The sequence below is a fragment of the Ambystoma mexicanum genome, chromosome 13 (genome assembly GCF_040938575.1).
Source record: "Ambystoma mexicanum isolate Mex_15411 chromosome 13, UKY_AmexF1_1, whole genome shotgun sequence".
Classification (NCBI taxonomy): domain Eukaryota; kingdom Metazoa; phylum Chordata; class Amphibia; order Caudata; family Ambystomatidae; genus Ambystoma; species Ambystoma mexicanum.
The window spans coordinates 583,098,316-583,114,274 of record NC_090938.1 but is presented as its reverse complement, the minus strand read 5'-3'; the positions used below and the strand labels follow the sequence as shown (position 1 = coordinate 583,114,274).

The 15,959-nt window shown below is 47.0% G+C and overlaps 1 protein-coding gene across 1 annotated transcript in view; it reads right to left on the bottom strand.

Annotated features, from left to right (window-relative positions):
• MEOX1 (mesenchyme homeobox 1) overlaps window positions 1-15,959 on the bottom strand; it is a 69,670-nt gene that overhangs the window by 22,983 nt on the left and 30,728 nt on the right. The gene's annotated exons all lie outside the window — the stretch shown is intronic.

Sequence of the window (15,959 nt, the reverse complement as noted above, 5' to 3'; positions counted from 1 at the left end):
TGAATGGGGGTGTTACCACATGGTAAAGCCCCTGCTTCCTCAGAAGCGAGAGACCACCATTTCCCACTGTGACTCTGGTAAGTGTTCTCCCTGGCTCATGTTGGGATGGTCGAAACTTGTCTCAATGTAGAAAAAAAAGGTTTACATTGTGCACGCCATATTGAGGACTGTGATAGACGTGATGTGCGTGCAATGTTGCAATCTGGTATATATCTATTATAGTTAATTGGAATGGGATGAGTGCTACTATTATTGTTATTTTGTGTGTATTTTGATACATTTTAGATTTGCATAGATGTAGCAACATAATGACAATTATGCAGGTACAGTGTGAACACAATGTAGCTGTGGGATATCCAATGTAGTACCTAAAGATGGAAAGCAAGGAGTTTTACATGGACTCGCGAAAGGAAAAATCTGCAGATGGGGAAGCCACTGTGAGGGTATGCAGTAGTCCTGAACACACGTACACAAGAATATATACACATGGGGTTTTCAAGGGAGATGTGTTTGGGAAATTTGGGGAACAGTGGGTGCATGGTGAATACATGGGAAGGTTGTATACTGCAGGTCTCTCATAGCTGGGGTTTGTGTAGGCTGCAGAAGCCTGGGTTGGTGAGAGGAACTTTGGGTGCCTGTAGAGTTGGTTGACCTGGGTCAAATGAAGGAGAAAGGCAGCTAACTGCATTGGACCAGTTGTGATAGTATCAAATGGTCACTCGAGGACAGGACAAAATGTAGTACTGGTGGGCCATATGTTTATGACTTGGTGCTGTTGTGCATAAGGGATATAATCTTCCTGAGAATATGGGAGCTTGTTATTCAGTGACCAGGGAAGTCCAGCCAAATGGCAGGGTCAACTTGGGGCCAGTTACTAAACCAGGTACAAGAGGTGCTTAAGGGCAGAGGTGGCACATGGTTAATGGGTTTCAATTAGGTTCTCAGGAAGATGACCAGGATGTGGGCCAGAGGCCATGTGGGCTGAAATGGCAGTATCAACAAATTAGCATGAAACGAGAAATACCAGGGATGCCAGCAATTTGGGAAAATAAGATGTTTATTGCCGGTTTAAAGGAAATGTGTTTATTTCTCTACCTCCTCATATTGATGAAGTGTTCTTGTAAAAGCCATGTGCATCCCACCTGGGGTTAGAGGTCCCCGACCAGATGGAAATTGTAATAAATCAGGATTGTTGAATGTGAATAAGTAATCATTAGATGGTGTCATGATCAAATATGGAAAGAGCCCCAAAGGGGTTGTACTTGTAAATATATATCTAATGTAAATGTATGTTGAAGGGGATTGTGTTTAGGGGAATATGTCCAATAAGAGTGTGGGAACTTTGGGGGATTAGATTTCCTTGCATAGGGTTAGCCAATCATATTTGGGGTATTAATTTGTAACGGAAAAGGTGGGAGTGTGTTAAATGTTGTAACAATGTATATAATGGGTAACTTTTGTGTTGTTCAAGGAGAATCGGGTTAGTTCTGTCTCTAAGGAGTCATCTAGCACCTCCCGGCCATATATATACAATAAACTTGCTTTACTGACAGTCACTCATTTCTTGAGAGGTGGGCGTATTTTGGGTACAGAGATCTGAGTTCTGCCCTGCGTCCCCTTCCGCCACCACACCTCCTTTTCCATACATCCATTCCCCCATCCCGCGCCACTTACCTGGTGCTCCCTTGTCTCTTGATGGCTGCGGAAGCACTAGTGTTCTTGGTGCACCCCCGTTGTGGCAATGGCCACCATAGAAAGGGAGAGGGCAGAGCAGGCAGAGCGTGTAGTTCCTTTCTCCCTCTTCCATTGTGGCCATCTTAGATTGTAGTTTTTTCAAGTTGAGAAACAGCAAACACGCCATTTCTCAACTTGAAAAAAACAAAACTATTAATATTGCAGTACAACGTGCCAGGATACTAATAGCAATGCACCCCTTGCTGGAGGGAGGACATTACTGGTCAGGTAATGCCCTGGGGCTAACATTAAAACCCTCACTTCGCTCAGGCTTCTGACCTACTCCCCGGGCCATTACCTGACCAGTAATGCCCCCCCATCGGAATGTATTTGTTATTTCTTACAAAGACCCCACCAGTCGGGAACCCAGTCTGCCATCCTACCAAAGGGTTTCAAAGAACTGCATTATCTCTGGAACATGTATAATTGACAACTTGAACAGTTTTGACATTGTCAAATACGACATATCAAGTTCAGAATTACGTTAGGTCTGTTTTCGACAGTGTTCATTGTCAGCCAGACCTAAAAAAGGAGGACGATTCAGTTGGGTGATAACACCCATGAAAACATTGAAGTGCTGCATGCATAAATGAAGGAAGTTGAGTGATGCAGCGCTCAGTTTGCCTGGTACATGGACCCTGTCAAAAAAGTCCAGCTGTCCTCCTCTTTCTCCATCATAATTCATTTGAACGTTCCACTCTCTATCATTGTAATATCTAATAGCATTACAGCCCTCCTGCAAGGACCATGCCAGTTGTTAAATGCCTTCCACCTCGTTATAGCCCAAACAAGCCAAGTGGGTGTATATATTGACTGGTATAGTCCTCAGGAGTACGTAATACTACTCAATTATAAATTCCAAGAGACAATTTAATTTGTGATACATTCACTTTAAATTCTCAACACCTTCATTTATTACTGTTTTAAGAACTATGGCACAATGGCGCCTCACGCATCCCAAGAGCATTTATAAGGGAGTCTGTCTACTACATGGCTGAGCCGCTGCATTTGTCAGGTTAGAGTGACTTTCTGCTACTTTACGATCCCGCTTCCTTGACATTTCCAAAGTTTAAATTGGCCTGATGTGATTTGGAACCTTGGCTCCAAATTGTGGAAAATCGAGCTTTTCAGAAATTAACAAAGGAACAAGTAACCTCTCTGCCATCAGGGTCCTTTCTTCGGTGCAATCCATCAACGTCATTTCCTTTTGATTTTTTATGTTCAAAGGAACTCTGTTGTCATCAAAACGAGGTTCCCTGTGACATTTCGAATTACATATATCTCCGACTGTTTGGAAAGGCTTCTGAGCGACCATTCATCCTCCCTAAAGTCTCAAGACAAATCGCCAAGTCCCAGTCAAAGAGCATATTTCTTTCCACCGGTGCCCTCGCCGCAGGAAAGACATCTGTAGGGGCCAACACAAACTTGTTACTGTGTGCCCGGACATTTCCAACATGACAGCGTCCATTAATATTAGATGGGAGTGAAAAGAAACCACTTATTCATGCGTGGAGGACAGGGGTGGGGGAGCGGGTCGAGAACCCGTTTGGATTGCACAGTATGAGTGATGGTGTGAGTGATGCAATAAGGGTGAGCTTGCGGGTATCAGGGAACACGCTCGGGTAGGACAGTCAACTGCAAACTTTGACTCTCTAAATGTTTTGTGCTACAACTCCCAGCAGCCATGGACACATAGTCAATGATGAGGGATCATGGGAAAGGTAGTTGAAAGGATCTGGGGAGGCACAGGTTGCAGTCCCCTGGGCTCCGGAGTAAAATGAGGAAGGGACGGGCAAGAGAGAGAAGGAATGAAGTGTGGGGGGAGAGAAACTAATGAAGTGAAGTGAATGGTTAAGTGAGGGAGCATTTTGGTGAAAAAAGTAAATTTAGCAAGTGGGAGAGGGAACTGAGTGAAGCATGAAATGAAAGAGAATACAATTCAGTGAAAGGGGGAAATGTATGAGGCAATGGCCATGAACAATTGAGATTTAAATACCTGCCTAAACTGTCTGAGGGGGACAGTGAGTGAAGCAGTGTGGGTGATAGAAAACTCAAGCAAATGAGTGAGCGAGTGAGTGAGTGTGTGAGTGAGTGAGTGATTCAGGAAGAGCATGTGGCTGTGTAAGGGACTGTTCAATGCATTGAGTGAAGGCTTGTTTAGTCCCTGGCCCAGCCACCTGCCCCGGGCTCTGCCTCCCTGGCAACCCTGCACCGCGGGACTGTCTCTGTATCCCTACAGCCCCCCTCCCAGCACTTTGTTTTGCACTTACCTTGCACTTGCCACCAGCTGGCCCCTTATTTATTTATCTTATTATTCCACTACCCCATGTACTGCACTGCCCCTAGCACTTTTCCTTCCCCCCTTCCCATGCACTTACACGATCTGAATGATACCGGGCCTAGTAAGATCGTTGTCTGTCTTCCCTTTGTTCCCCCCTCCCTGCCTCGTCGTGCCTTGAAACACTTGTGTATAGGCGTGTTACAAATGCCACATCATATCATATGATATAATTCGTGAGTGGATGAGTACACACACCATGCTGTTATCACTCGGCTACCTCCAGGCACCTTTGTGCAGTTAGGATAAGAGTCCAAAGTGCACAAGGTCCTGCAAATGAAAGCACTCCAAACATCCACAGAAGAATCCCAGGTCCATCTACTCTCTCCATCATTGCTGCCGGCGCAGCAGGTTACTCCAGCTCATCAGGGCTATCCATGGGAGCCTGCTTGTGGTTTAAGTGAGCAAGTGGTCATCGAGCCGCATTCCAATAGATTGCAATTTCTGGCACCTCTGGCGCACTCATGGACGCAATTGTATCCAACAATGGGTCCTAGGACGTAGCGCTGCACTATTACACCATGCAGATCAGCATCCTTACTTGAGGCAGATGTTTCCAGAGGGGCAACAGCATTATGTGATCAAGGGGGAGGAGATGATACAGATGTGTGTTTTAATGGGATGACATTGGGAGTAGTCTGAGGTGCACCAACGGGTGGAAGATTGGTAATGGTGAACATTGGTGAGGGTGGCAGTCAATGATCTAGAAAAACATTCCTTTTGTCACAAAATTACATTAATATTTTACCGAGACATTGAAGGGATGACATGACTTAACAGCTAGAACTACCTATTATGGAACTCAGTGATACTTCAGAGCCATTCCACCTGGGAATTCTACAACCATGGATCATGACCAATGCATCTGCCTTGCATCTTTGTGCCGCAAAATCTCTGCTTTTCAATTATCTTCAATCTAGGGTTATCCAACCCTGCTGGTGATAACATCTCCATTGCCTGCACTTCATTCTGGAAATGTAGCCCTGGTGGGCGATTGGTGCGCTGAAGCACGTGATCCGTTTTAGGACCTGTTATCAAAAAGAGTCTTACGCTTGCATTTTGAATGATGTCGGCTGATTAATTGATCTAGAATCACACAAGGCCAACTAGTGTCTTGAATTGCCCATCTGAACGAGTACATGATATGGCATAAATGGCTTCAGCCGAAGACATTCTTCTCAGGCCATCCCTACACCTCAGTAGGGCCCGCTCTAATCTCAGCAGTGCCTCCAAAGGGACTTCCTGTCCCAGTGTTTTCTTTCCTGCTTCTTACACCTTGCCTCCCTTTCAAAACGTGATTTAATTTCATCCAGAGCATTCCGTGAGGTGTTTCATTTAATGTTCCAAATGACAATCCTGGAACTATGTTGGCCGAAGAAGCACAGAGGGTGTTGGAAAAAGCTCTGCCGCATTCAGAGCAGGCGAGAAAAAGGCTTCATGGGAAATTTCTCAGTGTGGGACAGCAATTTCAGGCCACAAATACTTGGTGTGGAAAGAAACGTTAGGATTTTTTGCAATCTTGTCTCTTCACTTGCACACAGTGTGACTAAGTGCTAGAACCTAAGAGCCTCATTACAGGTGTGGTGGTATCATCCCCGGTTATACCGCCAAACTCAGATACCATTAGTGGTAACAGTAATTTCCTGACCAATTTGGGGTCAGCGTAGGGTTATCGTGGCTCCCCATTCTGAAGTCACATAGGACTTCATTTAGGAGTAGCAACAGTACCACATGGGGCGTATTTGTATGCCACATTACTGCCACTTTGTGGAGATAACACTTCCAACAAAAAGCACACGGATTGATTATTGGTTCAAAAACCCACAATTAGGTGGAGTAACAAAACATGCGCTATGTCCGAATATGTCTTCTTTTACTGCTATCACGAAACTCGTAATGATGATCTTTATGTTTCATGAGGGAAGCTTCTTAACTGTAAACAGCAAGTGGGGCTTGAAAGCTGCTGGGGGGAATTACTAGGCCGCCAAGGGAATCCATCTATTATTTCTTGTCATTTCATTTTTTTGTGGACCCCAACGACTCAATACACAACAAACTGGTCTGATATTGATATTGATATTTTATTTCTATTGCGCTCGTACACAAGTGTTTCAGAGCGCGACAAGGCAAGGGAGGGAAACAGGGGAGAACAAAAGAACAATCTTACTAGGCCCAGTGACATTGAGAACGCGCAAGTACATGGGAAAGGGGGAGGGGAAAAGTGCATGGAAGGGGTAGAAGTGGAGAGTGCGGAGTAAAGGAAAGATAGATAAATAATAATAAATAAATAAATGATAAAGGCAACAAACAGTGGTAGTGCAGCCAGAAATTGGCAAGTGCTGGGTGTAAGGCAGCAGACAGGGTAGGTCTGATAAGTGCAGGAAGAAAAAAGGGGGGGGGGCTGTATGGCTACAGATACAGACCCCAGTGCCAGGGGCAGCCCGGAGGCAGTGAGTGGGGGTGGAAGGGTGAGCAGGTACCTGGGCCCAAAGGACAGAGAGTGGCCAGGTGCACGGTGCCAAGAGAGAACAGATCAGCAGGGGAGAGGGGGAGTGAAGGCAAAAGCAAAGAGGAAGGTCTTGAGGTGCTTCCGGAACCGGAGATGGTTCTCCTCAAGTTTTAGAGTGGCAGGGAGGCTGTTCCAGAGGGAGGCCCCAGCCGAAGACAGAGAACTACCCCCAGCTCATTGAAAAATGACTGACCCTGAGGAAGTTAGAGGTAGAGGAGTGAAGAGTTCGTGAGGGGAGGTATTTGTGGAGGGGTAGCTGAGGGTATTTTGGACCCAGGCCCCAGAAAGCCTTGTGGACAACGCAGAGGGTTTTGAATTGAATCCTTGCATCCACTGGGAGTCAATGGAGAGATTTCAGAGCTGGAGAGATACGATCCCAGGGCTTGAGGCCAAGGAAAATCTCACAGTCCTGTTCTGGATTAGTTGCAGAGGGCGGAGAGTAGAGACAGGTATATTTAGAAAGAGGCTGTTACAATAGTCCAAGCTAGAGAGAACCAGAGCTTGGGAGACCATGAGCTTCTACGGGAAGGAGAGTAAAGGCAGAGTACCTCTAAGGAGGTGCAGTAGGAAGTTTGCCTTTTTAGAAACACCAGCGATGTGGGCGGAGAAGGAAAGTGCAGAGTCAAAGATGACCCCGAGGTCAGGAATCAGATACCTGAAAAGTTACTTGATTTACATTATATATTTAAAATGGTAATTAAAACCGAATATGAAATGAACACAGCTGTTTTCTCAGATCCTTTTTTTGGAGCTTTCATTGTAAACTTTCACAACAGGATTGTGCTGGTTGTGATGATGGGAAAGATAAACTTGGCAAAGTAGGAATGTAGGACTATTTCTGGGGGTGTAAACCCTCTGCCAGGTATTCAGACGGCTCGGCCCAGTTTGAACAATCGTGCACCACCTCCAACAAGCGCAGGACCAGCGTTGCCTCAGAGGGATACACCTCGGGTGTCGGATATGGGCGGTCCTCGCCTCCATCCAGCATAGCGCCTCACTGTGGCAGAGTGTAAAACTGCCTTAGCTTTTACATCATGATAAAGGGCCACATGGCTCCCCACTGCAGTGCCCCTAAAATTGTAGTTACCAAAAGGTGGATTCTATTTCTCCATCAAAGCCCCATTTCTAAAATATTCACGCCAGTGACAGTTATGCCCAAAGAAGTCCACTGGCAGCAGCTTTCTAATTCCTCTGAATTCTATGTCAAGCTAGATGACATGTGGGGCGAGATTCATGAAATTTCTTGCATGGTGCAAAGTCAGTGCAAATTCATTGTGTAATGCAAAAATGATGTTGTACTGACTTTGCACTAAAAAAACACACTTTGCACAGTTCCATGAATCAGGGTTTGTGTCAGCAGTGCAAAGGCACTTTTCAGCAGTGAACAGTCTAAAAGATTCCATGAATCGGGCCCTTAGTGTAAGAGAGTAAGATTGTTTCTACAGCAGTAGTCATGAAGTGGCCTATCTCTTAATGCTGCTGCCCTGCTTTCCTAACAGAATACCCTGTGTTTTGTTGTGGACTCCATATGTAAAAAAATATATAGCGCCTGCTGGTGTTTAAGCCACTAAGCTGGGTCAGCTAGTTAAGATCTCACATCTGACATGTGTGTGCAGTTTGCCGTCTCAGATTCAAATCTAAGCCCTTTATCCTTACAATATTAATACAATGAGTGCCAATGATGTTGGGACTAATACCAATTACTGTTACAGTGCTTAGAAAGAGGGTGAAACTAGCATACAGCACTATATTAAAACGTTATATTGTTAGTATTAGATAACTGATGCCCAGCAGCAGGATTTTTATTTAATAGGCCAAAGTGTTGCCTGATCGCCTTCATTCTGCATGGGACCAGTTGATGAAAGCACAGCCTCAGAGTCCCTCTCAAGCAAGCCAAAGTGCTAGTGTAGCCAGTATTCCTGCAATGCAGCTGCACCTACAGAAAAAGCACTAAGCAGCAGTGAGGATAATGATGAAATCGAGTAAGTGCTGAGAAGAATGACTTCACCTCATCCGCAGCCTACACGTCCAAGCTGATCAACACATGCAGGCCCTTCCTCTCCCGCAACAGCTGCATGACACTTGCCCGAGCACTTACATGCTACGAGCCAGACTGAAATGCATTATTTGCTGGGTCCCCCTGAGAAATCATCAAGAAACTACAGATCATCCAAAACAATGCCTTAAGAGCGGTGCTAAACATTTCCAAGCAGAAGCATGTCTCTGCTGCAAGAAAGAAAGCTCCCTGGCTCCCAATGCAAGACAGAGTCATTTTCAAAACCATGGCCCTCAGACACAAATGCCTGTTGAATATTGCCCCCAGATAACTCTCTCAAAAACGTAAAAATAGCACAACCAATCAAACCCACCCGATTCTACTACACCCAGCAACTCACTATCCCTAGATTCAAGAGGAAGAGATCTGGAGGCCTGAGCTTCCGGGTCATCGGTGCAAAAAATGGGAACTCTCTACCGCTTGAATTAAGATCTGATCCATCTTATTGGTCCTTCAGGAAACAATTGAAGACCTTCCTCCGGAAACCAAGTGGGGGTTGATCTCTGCGCCCCTCAGCTGCCATCTGACTAATACCGAATCAACAGACTGCTACTTACTTGCACGTTTAAATGTAACATATCCTGTTACTAGCGCCACGATGCCTTCGGGTTTAGCGCGCTTCATAAGTGTAAAAATAAATAAATATGTCCCCCTCAGTGGGTACGAATGGCAAAGGTGACAAACCAGCAGAAGTTGTAGTATGTTAATAACGAAAAAGGCTGAAGGGAGGACTAATGACGTGTAGCACGCGAATCATCACCACCGGTGTGTGCCATAACTGGTGATAATGGGCATTAGTCCTCGTTAAAGGCCCTCCCGGCACTCTGGCCTGTGAACTCGGGTTGGTGGGCCTTTAAGACGGATAGAGCTGGCAGTGGCAGTGCTTATTGCCTAATTAAGTGTAAAAAGCAGACACAGATGAGGCGGATTAACTCTGTCTAACCTTAAGAGTGACAGGCGGCCTTGCATGTACTATGTAATGATAATGATAATTATGTGTCATTTATATAGCGCCTTAATCCAAAGCAAATGTATGTACTGTGCATTAAGGCTGTACCTAGTGCATGGAGCCTCCTGCGGTGTCGTAAGGCAGAATGCTGAATCATGGCTCCAGAGGTTCTGACCCAGGTCAGCGTGACCTTAATCTGCAGAGGCAGATTAGGTCACCCACCACGCAGCGATCCGGAAGTAAACCGAGCCCAGAGGAGAGGTGACTCAGCGCTGACTGGCAAGCCTTAGCCTCGAGCTCAACAAGGTGGTGCAGAGCAACCGCGAGTGAAAAGCAAGGGTGAGTCAGCCAATCTACGGCAGGGCAGCTGGGACATGTTCTGGCTTCTCTCTGCTCCTTGAGCACCGCCTGTTAAACTGGCTGACTAAGAGGATGGGAGGCAGTCCCTTGAAAGAAAGGATCTATCCATCTTTCTCGATTTATTTTCGCCGAAATCAACTTATCCCATTCGTTTCCTTCCGGTTTTATCACTTTTCTTACCTTAAAAACCGGGGGACCTCCACATCCAGAACCTCCGAACCCGAGATACATATACCATCTATAATTTTGAAGTTAAAAAGTGGTACAAAAAATTGGGCAAACAGATTTCGGCAAAGTTGCATTCAGCAAAAGTGTGCAATACCAAAGGGAGCACCAGTAATGGCGACCACGTCCTTCATGCTAGTCCCAAGAATTCAACTCAGAACAGACCTAGCAGCACACATTGCGCGGGCTTCTCCACTCTGCGTGGCCCTCACCTTCCCCTAACTGGTGTTCTGCACCTCTTCCCAGCTTTTAAAAGTGTGTTCCTTCGAAGAGCTTTGAAGTAGAGCTCAATACCCTCCTCTTGAATGAATGGCTCATCCCTAACACCTCGGTCCACACACCCTCCACCTAACGCGAGACTGGGCGATCCGCATCCCCCCTGGTTCCTCTTCTGGTGGCATGGAGATCGATTGATGGCAAATTGCCCGCTGCCCCACTTCCCGGTGCTCTGCTTCCTGCTCTCTTGTACCTTTGCTTCCCTCACTGTGTCCTTCCCCCTATGATTTGTAAAGTGCTCTGTTGCTCCCCAAAGATAGGTCTGCACTCAATAAAGACCTTATTAATAGTAATAGAAATAATAATAATAATAATATTAATACATAGTTCCTGCCTGAGTACCTCCTTATATGCGGGCCGTAAGATTGTAAAGCATTATCTTTGTCCCTGTGGGGGTGCTTTAGTGCCTGCTGCATTTGGCTCTGCTGTAATTGGGTTTCGCTCAACACCATTTTTTAAAATAAATAAATGAATACACAAATAAGATCAGCTGCAGAATTAATTCGATCAGTTTGATATATCACAATGTTTCCCAACAGATTAACTTAGTTTCAACTTTAGAGCACAATTTTGAAAATTCCATAAAAATCAGCTGATTAGCCAAAGCTGAAAGATCTGTTGTCTGGGTGAGGAGGAGGAGGAGGACGAGGAGGAGGTAGGGGGAGAGAGAGAGAGAGAGGGAGAGAGAGAGAGAGAGAGAACGCTAATTGAAATCAGGTCTTTAATTGGGGTACCCTCGAAATGGCTCCTATTAAAGAACTTCAGACTTTTTTTGCTTTTGCCCCCCACCCTTACTGTCTGATCTCCCTGGGTAGAATCTTGCCTTTTACGCCGTTGGACACCTGCATTTCATCCCACCTGATGGCTGGCTCCCTCCGTCGCCATCTTCACCCCACCCTCCATCCTGTCATTTTTCTTTCTGTTTCCCACTCCCACCCCTTAGTTACCTTATTTCTACAGCAGCGGCAATCCCTGCCGCCACTGTCGCTCCTTCCTCTCCCCTCCTGCAGGCTGCCATAGAAAGGGAAGAGGGGCTCTGTATGGAGCCTTGCTTCCCTTTCCATGATGGCTATCTTGGAAAAGTATTTACCTTTGTTCAACGGGACGGCGCGCGTGTACCATTGAACAAAGGAAAATATTTTTTTTTCAGCTCCCCAGGTTACCGCTTTGGTAGCCCGGGTTGCTAATGGCCTGTTCCAGCACTGGGAACGGGGGCTTAATACCACATTGATATCCAGCTCATACTTCCAGCTCTGAATTGGTGGGTTTGTGAACTATGCACCAGTACAGGACTGCACTGCATAAGCCCTCTCCCTGCTGTAAGATACTGAAAAACTCCTGTCAGGACTTGCACTGACTTGTCATCCTTGGAAGTCCTGCCTCTGACCTGGAAGTGCCATCTGAAGAGGGCATACTTAGCATAGCCAAAGATGCGTATATCCTTCCCGGGTCGAAGGAAAGATTTCCTGAGGTCAAAAGGAAAGAGAAATTCCAGCTAATAAACATGACTGGATTTCAACTCTAAGAAACCAGTCATCCAGCATATACTATCCAATTTGGCTCTGTGATTGGTTTACTACTTTCAAACGTAATGCATACGTAGAAAGATCCTACCTATCCCCTATAGGTAAAGCACATATGTTCTGTTATGATTATGTCTATATGCATTCGTTCTGGGTGGAAAAAATGATTTTCAGGGTGTTTGAGGTACTGCAACATTTCATACTTTTCCAGACATTTGTCTGGTTTAAGCTTCCGCCAGGGTCAAAGGCTACAACCCCAAGAGGTATGGGAGGGTGTTGGCAACCCCCACAGCCGTATGCCCAAATCATGCCCTACTGAGGTTTGTCAGAACACCCCTCCCCCAGCCCCTCCTCCCCGGGCACCCAACCCACAAGTGCAGATGGTCGTATTTCACGGTTTCTCTATTTCTGTCATTATTTTGCTGGAAACAGGAAAACGTGTTAACGTTTCTTGCGGCACTGTGGGGAGGAGAGGGGGAGGGGTGGAGTGGGTGGAGTGGCTACAGTGCAGATGGTGAGGGGTACATGATATGGGTGCTTCGGGCAGGCAGTTGTGGCCATATTGTCACCCAAAATTAAACTGTGAAGTTTCATGGTTCACCGAATGTGTGAATCAGTGACGTCACGGGTGATGTCACGGGTGACTCTCTGTGCGGTTTCAACTTTCACAGTACAAGTGTACACATCAATACTGTCCAGCCCGATAGAGGGATCTTAACTGCACCGTGTCAAGTAGCCGTTTCTCAGAAAAATCAAAGGGATCAGGAGCCAAACCAAACAATACAGCAGGGGGGACTACTTTCCGTAAGAGAAAGGGAAGTCTCTGCTAGCACCACCAAAAGGAGTTAGTAGCAAATTCTTTAAAAGAAATAAAAATACAAAAATAAGAAAGTGCGGAACTGCCAACACCTCACCTCGCCAGGTGATGGACACGCATGCAGATATTTGTATTTGCGTGGGGGGGCGAGGGTTAGGGGGGGCAGGGCCTGCCCTCCCGCAAGTGTGTTTGATCCCGCAGGCCTGGTTTAATGTTGCCACACACAGCTCAAGCTTCGAAACACCTGTAACTCATTTCTAAGTTTCTTAACCACTTCTCATGTGAGAAGCAAAACCACATTATTATTTTCATTTGAGCAAAACCCTTGCTCGCGTTAGTTGCTGTCCGGGTTTGTGGTTTCTTGGGTTAGTTCGAAAGAGAGTGGCGTCCCACTTATTTATTTAACTTCTCCCTCACTGCTCCGGTGAAATAGCCAGTGGTGTTGATGATGGCCTTTTCGGAGACATTTCTGTTTGGGAATCCTGCCACCCGCAAAAAGCTAAACAGCGATTCCGCACAGACCCCTCCAGTCTGCGCAGGCGCGTCTGGCCTGCTGTGCTTTTCAGAATCAAGCAGTCATTCTTCGGCCACGCCTTTGAATGCTCCCAGCATCCTTGTTTGTTGCAGGCATTGGACATCTGCATCGCTTTATATTTGAGCACATTTGCAGTTGCTTCTCCCACTTTGCAGCTTTTAAGGCCCATAAAATGCCCTAGAAGAAACTGGTCATGAACTTTTGGGAGAAACTAATCCTAGCGATAAAACGGATACATTAGTATAAGTGCTTGTATTTTCTCAGCAGAAGTACCTGTACAATGAATTTGCTACAATGAACTCAACTCCTCAGTCTGTCTCCGTCCACTGTCTGTTTTAATATCTTAAAAAATCTCTTTTAATGTGTGTTTGTGTGTGCGGAGCATGTGTAACAGTGACGAATTTAGTACAAACGCTGTGATACCCTATGGCATGGGTGCACAACATACGGCCCGCGGGCCAGTTGCGGCCCGCCATGCTCTTTTGTCCGGCCCGCGAGGCACAAAGACTTTCCTAATGGAGGGCGGCCCGCGGCCGCCCTCCATTAGGAAAGTCTTTGTTGTCTTCCGGGCCGGACAAAACACTGGCCCTCATTGGCTCAGCAAACACACGCATCACGTCGCTCCTACGAGCCACGTAATGCGTGTGTGCTGCACCAATGGAGGGCCAGCACTACGGCTGGCGTGGACCATAAGGCTTGATGCCGGAAGGCATTTCAGCCTTGGACCACGCCAGCCGTAGTACGAGTCCAGCGTTCCTGCTTACCTGCCGCTTACCTGCCTGCCTTCCAGCACGTCTCCGGTAAGTGGTCTGTTTGTGTTTGTGTGTCGGGTCTGTTTTGCTTTGTTTGTGTGTGTATGTTGCGAGGGGGTGTCGGATGTGTGTCGGATGTGTGTCGGATGTTTGGATCTGAATGTATTTTGTGTGTATGTTGAGATGTGGGGGTGGGGGGTGTTGGATGTGTGTCGGATGTTTGGATCTGAATGTATTTTGTGTGTATGTTGAGATGTGGGGGTGGGGGGGTGTTGGATGTGTGTCGGATGTTTGGATTTAAATGTATTTTGTGTGTATGTTGAGATGCGGGGGTGGGGGGGTGTTGAATGTGTGTCGGATGTTTGGATTTTAATGTTATTTGTGTGTATGTTGGGCTGGGGGGGTGTTGGATGTGTGTCGGATGTTTGGATCTGAATGTATTTTGTTTGTATGTTGAGATGTGGGTGTGGGGGGGTGTTGGATGTGTGTGGGGGGTGGGGGTTTGGGTCTGTATGTTTGCATGTTTGAGAGGGTGCTGAGTTGGGGGGTGGGGGTTCGGGTCTGGTTGGGTGCTTGTGTGTGTGTGCTGATTTGGGGGGTGGGGGTTTGGAGGTGGGGGGTTCGGGTCTGTATGGGTGCATGTTTGTGTGTGTGCTGAGTTGGGGGGGTGGGGGTTCGGGTCTGTGTGCTGAGTTGGGGGTGGGGGTTTGGGTCTGTATGTTTGCATGTTTGTGCTGAGTTGGGGGGTGGGAGTTTGGGTCTGGTTGGGTGCGTGTGTGTGTGTGCTGATTTGGGGGGTGGGGGTTTGGAGTTGGGGGGGTGGGGGTTCGGGTCTGTATGGGTGCATGTTTGAGAGTGTGCTGAGTTGGGGGTGGGGGTTCGATTCTGGTTGGGTGCTTGTGTGTGTGTGTGCTCTGATTTGGGGGTGGGGGTTTGGAGTTGGGGGGCTGGGGGGTTCGGGTCTGTATGGGTGCCTGTTTGTGTGTGTGCTGATTTGGGGGTTGGGGGTTTGGAGTTGGGGGGTGTGGGGGGTTCGGGTCTGTATGGGTGCATGTTTGAGAGTGTGCTGAGTTGGGGGGTGGGGGTTTGGAGTTGGGGGGGGTGGGGGGTTCGGGTCTGTATGGGTGCATGTTTGAGAGTGTGCTGAGTTGGGGGGTGGGGGTTCGGGTCTGGTTGGGTGCTTGTGTGTGTGTGTGCTGATTTGGGGGGTGGGGGTTTGGAGTTGGGGGGGTGGGGGGTTCGGGTCTGTATGGGTGCATGTTTGAGAGTGTGCTGAGTTGGGGGTGAGGGTGCCATGGAGCATAGTGTTTGGTTGGGGGTGAGGGACATGGGGCACAGTGTTTGTTGGGGGTGAGGGACATGGGGCATAGTGTTTGGTTGGGGGTGAGGGTGCCATGGGGCATAATGTTTGGTTGGGGGTGAGGGGGCCATGGGGCATAATGTTTGGTTGGGGGTGAGGAGGCCATGGAGCATAGTGTTTGGTTGGGGGTGAGGGACATGGGGCATAATGATTGGTTGGGGGTGAGGGGGCCAAGGGGCATAGTGTTTGGTTGGGGGTGAGGGACATGGGGCATAGTGTTGCACTCCAAGAGTGAACCCAATAATAAAGCTAAAACAGGCACAGTTGGGAGATGTTCATCTTTGGCTTTTTGAGGAAACCTGACACAATGAAGGCCTTACTCCTCTTGGGCAACCCAAATAGCAAACTGTAGCAGTCCAAAATTATGGCATGTCCAATCTAGGGTCAATAAAATATATATAAGTTAACTAAACATGCGAGATACAATAACTAAATAAAAATAAATTATAACAATGGAAAATGTGTAGTACAAAATGTAAGTTTGAAATGCAAATAAAAATCGTTACCCCTCAAAAACATTATTTT